This window comes from Palaemon carinicauda, chromosome 2 (assembly GCF_036898095.1).
Source record: "Palaemon carinicauda isolate YSFRI2023 chromosome 2, ASM3689809v2, whole genome shotgun sequence".
Lineage (NCBI taxonomy): Eukaryota > Metazoa > Arthropoda > Malacostraca > Decapoda > Palaemonidae > Palaemon > Palaemon carinicauda.
This window is the reverse complement of record NC_090726.1, coordinates 16,477,687-16,485,186: the sequence shown is the minus strand read 5'-3', so window position 1 is coordinate 16,485,186 and position 7,500 is coordinate 16,477,687.

The following is a 7,500-nucleotide window of genomic DNA, read 5'->3' as shown; positions in this document are numbered from 1 at the left end:
TAAACAACCACGGCGACATCACACATCCCTGTCTCAGCCCCACTCTCACCGGAAACCAATCGCTCACTTCATTTCCTATTCTAACACATGCTTTACTACCTTTGTAGAAACTTTTTACTGCTTGCAACAACCTTCCACCAACTCCATATAACCTCATCACATTCCACATTGCTTCCCTATCAACTCTATCATATGCTTTCTCCAGATCCATAAACGCAACATACACCTCCTTACCTTTTGCTAAATATTTCTCGCATATCTGCCTAACTGTAAAAATCTGATTCATACAACCCCTACCTCTTCTAAAACCACCCTGTACTTCCAAGATTGCATTCTCTGTTTTATCCTTAATCCTATTAATCAGTATTCTACCATACACTTTTCCAACTATACTCAACAAACTAATACCTCTTGAATTACAACACTCATACACATCTCCCTTACCCTTATATAGTGGTACAATACATGCACAGACCCAATCTACTGGTACCATTGACAACACAAAACACACATTAAACAATCTCACCAACCATTCAAGTACAGTCACACCCCCTTCCTTCAACATCTCGGCTTTCACACCATCCATACCCGATGCTTTTCCTACTCTCGTTTCATCTAGTGCTCTCCTCACTTCCTCTATTGTAATCTCTCTCTCATTCTCATCTCCCATCACTGGCACCTCAACACCTGGAACAGCAATTATATCTGCCTCCCTATCATCCTCAACATTCAGCAAACTTTCAAAATATTCCACCCACCTTTTCCTTGCCGCCTCTCCTTTTAACAACCTTCCATTTCCATCTTTCACTGTCTCTTCAATTCTTGCGCCGGCCTTCCTTACTCTCTTCACTTCTTTCCAAAACTTCTTATTCTCTTCATATGACTGACCCAGTCCCTGACCCCACCTCAGGTCAGCTGCCCTCTTTGCCTCACGTACCTTGCGCTTTACTTCCACCTTTTGCTCTCTATATTTTTCATACTTCTCTATACTATTACTCTGCAGCCATTCTTCAAAAGCCCTCTTTTTCTCTTCCACTTTTACCTTCACTCCTTCATTCCACCATTCACTGCCCTTCCTCATGCTGCCTCCAACAACCTTCTTGCCACATACATCACTTGCAATCCCAACAAAATTTTCTTTTGCTAACTTCCACTCCTCCTCTAAATTACCAGTTTCTCTTACTCTCACCTCGTCATATGCCATTTTCAACCTTTCCTGATATTTACTTTTTACCCCCGGTTTCATTAGCTCTTCAACCCTCACTAGCTCCCTTTTACATCCACCTACTCTATTCCCCCACTCTTTTGCTACAACTAATTTTCCTTCCACCAAAAAATGATCAGACATACCATTAGCCATACCCCTAAACACGTGCACGTCTTTCAATCTTCCAAACATTCTTTTAGTTATCAACACATAATCCATTAATGCCCTTTCTACTACTCTTCCATTTGCCACTCTTACCCATGTATACTTATTTTTATCTTTCTTTTTAAAAAAGCTAGCACTTATTACCATCTCTTGTTCAACACACATATCTACCAGTCTCTCACCACTCTCATTTTCACCTGGTACGCCATATTTCCCAATGACACCTTCTACCTCTCCAGCACCCACTCTAGCATTTAAGTCACCCATAACAACTACATAATTCCTTCTACCCAGTCCTTCTACACACCTAGTTAATTCATTCCAGAACTCATTCCGCTCTTCTTCACTTTTCTCACTACCTGGCCCATACGCACTGACAAACGCCCAACATTCCCTACCCAACCTAACCCTCACCCACATTAACCTAGATGATATCTCCTTCCATTCCACTACTTTACCTGTCATCCATTCACTCAGCAATAAAGCCACACCCTCTCTCGCTCTTCCCCTTTCAATCCCAGACACTCTACCAGACATTTCACCAAACATCACTTCACCCTTTCCTTTCATCTTTGTCTCACACAAGGCCAATACATCCATCCTTCTACTTCTAAACATACTTCCAATCTCACATCTTTTACTCTCTATCGTACTACATCCACGCACATTCAAACACCCCAAAACTAGAGTGCGGGGAGCAGTCACTCTCCCCCCAGCTCCATCTCTTTATTGCTGTCTCACAGGATTTTCTATACAGGAGAGGGGGTTCCCAGCCCCCTCGTCCCGTCCCTTTTAGTCGCCTCTTACGACACGCAGGGATAACGTTGGCGCTATTCTAATTGTTTTATATACATACATGTATATATATACACATATATTTATATATATATATATATATATATATATATATATATATATATATGTATGTATGTATGTATGTATGTATGTATGTATGTATGTATGTATGTATGTATGTATGTATGTATGTATGTATGTATGTATGTATGTATATATATATATATATATATATATATATATATATATATATATATATATATATATATATATATATATATATATATATATATATATATATATATATATATATATATATATATATATATATATATCATCTCCATCATCGTTCGCTAGTCGTCTGAATGACAAAATCCGGAGGCAAGTCTTTGCATTTCCGTCTATAAATAGTCATTCTATGCCAGTCTGTATCAACACATTTAATTACCTCGTCAATCCATCGTTATATATACCTTCCTCTGTTTCGTTTGCAATTTCTACGGAACCAACCTGTTACTCCTTTTGCCTATTAGTCCATGAGCCAGGACTAGATTTTTCACTAATTGGTACCACCCAGGGCGGCAAATCCTAGTGTTGATTTTTAGAAAGATACATACCTTCTGCTAATATTTTCATGTGATAACCATTGCTGTGTGGTAGCTTAAGTATGGTTATGAGCCGTTAAATGATATCAACCTGTTAACTCCAAAACTTGGATTTTTCACCTTAAGCTGGTAATACCTAGTTTATATATTTCTTTTGACTGGATATCAGGTATTGGCTACATGTATTTGTGTATTTATAAAGAAACTAAACCCCTAGATACCTATTTATATTAGTTCTGTGTCATGTTTTGTTGTTTGTTTAGGTAAAACAGCCCAAGAGGAAAAATTATGGGGGTGGGGCAAGTTCTTGTCCCACAAAATTTAAACAATACACTTCAGATGCATCATATCCTATTTGCCTGCTTAAGGCATGATCAGACAACATTTCAAGGACTTTCTTGTCAATGTGAGACACATTTGTAATAGTAACTGCTGTTTTCTTGAAAATTAAAAATCAAATTAAAATTTGGCGGTTTTGGTCCCACCCGCTTACCAACTTTGCCGTGCAATTTCAGTAGTTGCATTTTTACATCTGCCTTATTAACTAGCATAATGCCCTGAAACAGACTACGCTATGCATACATAGAAGGGAAGACAAAATCAAAACCACAAACTATACCATGTGCCCTTTTATGTGGTATAAAAGAATGCATACATAATATCACTATAGGAAACAGATAGGGAATAGTGTTATTGTTCAAGCAGACGGTATTTACGCATGCCCATTGTATACCATAAGCAAGCTATATGCACAGCAATATAGCTTCATGTTCGTGTTAACTTTATGGTTTTTTGTACAGATATTAAAAAAAATATCAGTTTTAATCATTTTTATCATCATCATAATCATCGTCCGAGTCATCCAGGTCAACTTTCACATCTTCTGCTTCATCGATGTTCTGATTGGAGCATGTTTGAAGCCTACACATATCAGTACATTTTAGTCCATTTGTCAGGCATGTACAGCCTGGAAGTTTACATTCACGAACACACTGGCAAGACATTAGTTGCAACACAGCATCTGGTGCCGGCGATCCTTTCATCCATTCTATGGTGAGAATCCCATCGTCTGAGGTCCACCCATGACCGTTGGGATTTGGAACTGCTGGCTTGCTACTAAGTGAGCGCCTCCAAATAGCTGCTTGATAGTTAGCCCTTTGAACGTGCATGTAGAGACAGTCCTTGCATGGTGGAAGCTGGCTAGACTCCACCTTTCCACGTTTCGCACAGAAGATATAATAACGCAGCTCATTGACATCACAGGTGGTGGAGGAAGATGCATACATTCGACAAACAAAGTCTTCAAGCTGTTCAAACAGTTCTGACGATACATCCCATGCTTCACCAAGATGCTTGAAGGCTTGTTGGTAGGTTTCCTTTTATTTCAATTGCTTTAGTGCACTTAGCTTGCCATGACCAGCAAATGTACTAACCATGTCGCAACCAGTGAGAGCATGTAAGCCTATGAGACTCTGACAGACATCTTCTCCAATAGCACTTGCAAGTTTTGTTATATCTATATATCGAGTACGGTTACTTGTCCTGCACTTCTGATATAATGGGCATTGTATCACACTACTGAACGAAAGACTCAGTATGAGGACATCAGTATCTTCTGCAGTGATAATGACAGATCTATATCCATCTTCAGATGCATGCTTGGCATGTAGGAAGACCCTTGTATCAGCTTCCTCTTGTGTTGAGTTCAGCGATTCAATCTCACTGAAGTTATCTTTGGTCAGCAGATAACACCTTTCCCCACAGGTTGTATATAGATACTTATCTTTCACCTTAATTCTATTTGCAGGCTACTTCCATTGCTCTACAAAAAACTCTATAAGACGCATTTTGTTTTCAGAGCTGCACAGAAACTTTCTCCATTGAAGAATGGTATGACCAGGTGCAATGTTCTTCCACTGTGTGGCACCAGCAGAACCTCTGTTACACCTTTCTGCATTTTTTATTGATGTTTCCCAATACACATCAAACACGATATCAATTCGTTTACTGTGGGCACCTTCTTGAAAAACCTGAGCAAGCACAGAATCGGCAAGCTGCGCGAAGGTTTTTCCATCACCTTTCATTTTCTGAACCAGGCTCATTCCATCAATTATATATACTGATGGCTCTGGCATAGTTCCAGCTGATGTAGTATTCTTTTCCAATTCCCGGGCAAGGGCGGCTTTGTTTGTTTTTCGCAAAGTTCCATCAGTATTTGACAGAGCCCATGGCAAAGGCCCCAGTGGATGTGCAAGAACATCTTTGATGCACAGTTGTCTACTTTCAGCGACAATTATCATATGGCCAAACAAGTTTCTTGTCTGCTTTCAAAATCACTTCCTTATTGGTTGTCTTATTGCTGTGTTGCTTTTTCTTTATATGTGAGAAACTTTTTAGATTCTGTTTCTTCATTGTATCATGGAATTTAGTTGAGGGCGGATGAGTCTCTAAACGATCCTCCTTAAATTTCTTGTAGGCTTCTTCTCCAATACTATGAGCTCTGAGAAGGTCGCTTTCTATATCAGGTGGTACCAGGACACCCGTAGATAAGCAGACCAAATCCTTTTGACCTTGACTTATTGGATCTATCCAACTTTTCTCCATTAGTTCTACAAAGGCTTTCACGTCAGCTTCATCTTTTTTAATTCTTGGCATTTGTAAGTCTGAGTGACAGACCTTTGAGGAAGAATCGTTACTTACCATGTGTCTTAGCTGTCTCAGATATGAACTCCTGTATTCTGATGTAAGGTAGTATCTGCTGACGGCCTCTGGCTTAAGACTGAATTCTTTGGTCCTTCAGAGGTCTGTGTGTCCTTGTTCACCGTTTCTTCGATGGTTTGATCCACTGGAATTTTTCCAAAGGGATTTTTGGACCCAAGCTGAACTGAGAAACCACCTTGAATAAAATGTTCATAAACATAAATATCTAGTCGTGACATCTGCGTTATAATAATACGGGAGATAACGTGCATAATTTAACTTGTCGTATGCGAAGCACCAGGGGATCATATCTCGAATTGATGCCAGGGGCAACAGCCAGTCTCCCTCCCTTGATGCTCGAACTAAACCTAGCAGGATTTCGACCATGTCAATATACGACATCCAGAACTCTGAAAGAGTTCCATTTTCTTTTCGCAGGTAATCCAGGTAGACACTGAAGCGCTTCAATATATGAATGCATGACTTGTTACCTAGTACTTCTTGGAATGTCTCTTTAGAAATGTCCTCGCTTAGGCTTTCAATTGTTTCTATGGCTTCTGCTAAACTCTCCCTGTCTTCACTGTATTTATCTTTCAGCCATGGAAGAAAGCCCTTCCAAGCAAGCCTCATGAACGCTTCATACAGCAATTTGTGGAGCCTGACAGCACGGTTATATTTCCTGCCTTCCAGAACACCAGCTACTGAACCATCAGCAATGACCCCTGCTTCGACACACAGGTCTCTAAGTCCTGCATCTTGAAATCTTTTTCCGATTATTGACAGGTGAGTACAAATAGTGTGGAAGACGCCCAACCTGAGAATGATATCTTTGAACCTATCTTGGTGTTTCCATGCGATTTCTGTTGCTTTAGCGTAGATGGCCTGGTCAAACACACATACAATTGAGTTGAGATTAAGGCAAGTCTTGATGCCATCGATTTGCTGAGTATTTCGTTGACTGTTGACAACTGTGTGGCAGGCGCATTGATGGTAGGAAGATAGCCGACAGTATCCTGCACCACTATAATATCATTGCGGATCAAAATATTGAAGCCAGTCCAGCTACTAACCATTTGATTGTCCGGGTAACACAGTCGGGTAAGTAGCCACACATAGTTTTTTTCCTTTGACTTTTCAAGGATCAGTCCATAATATCGTTCCTTGGTTTGAATAAGAGGTGGACCAACGCGTTCTCCGGCATTGTAGATTGGTAGCAGTTTGGGATCCATGTCAATACTCCTTTTCTTTGTTCTTTCAAGACTGGGCATAGCTTTTTTGGCCTGATGAGGAATGGTAGCTTTGCTTTGAACTGCTATGCCATTAACTCGATGAGATGTGCCCCTACCACTGACTGTTTCTTCTAGTCGATCAATATTGTCCCAGGCTAATGTTGTGAAGACATTTTTATGTATGTCCGTTGGTAGTGCAACTTCCCCCTCAGATAATGCCAGCTTTTGCAAGCACAGGGCTGTGTCAATTTCCTCAACCTGTGTGTATGAAACGCTGTGACCAAGCTGATTAAGTGTCCGTATCAATTCTACATTTCCTGTAAGTGTCTTTACAGCAAACGGTAAAATAATATGCTTTGCTGGTTTAGATTTGCCACAAGTAACGGCATAAACTAAATCTTGCGCGAATGAGTTGGTAAGGCGTTGGACCTTTTCAGAAGTGGTTTCACATTTCATCGTGCCTGTAAGCAGGGTGTTGTAAAACTGTGCTACAGAATTAGGTATGTCTATCTGATCCATTTCTGAAATAGTATTTGACCATGTTTGAATGCCAATGTTCTTGATGTCATCTCTGATCCCCAATGCAACCTTTCCCACATTATCAGCAACAGCAGCTGTCTTCAAATTTTGTACTTCCTTCTTTATTTCAAAATATGATTTTGCTAGTTCAATCATAGATAAATTATCGGGATATAAAAGAAGTTTTCCATTGGTATTTTGAAAGATGTGCACTGTTTCTCCAAACTCACTCTCAATCTTCCGACGGATATGCTTCTTTGTTGAAGGTTTCACATCTACA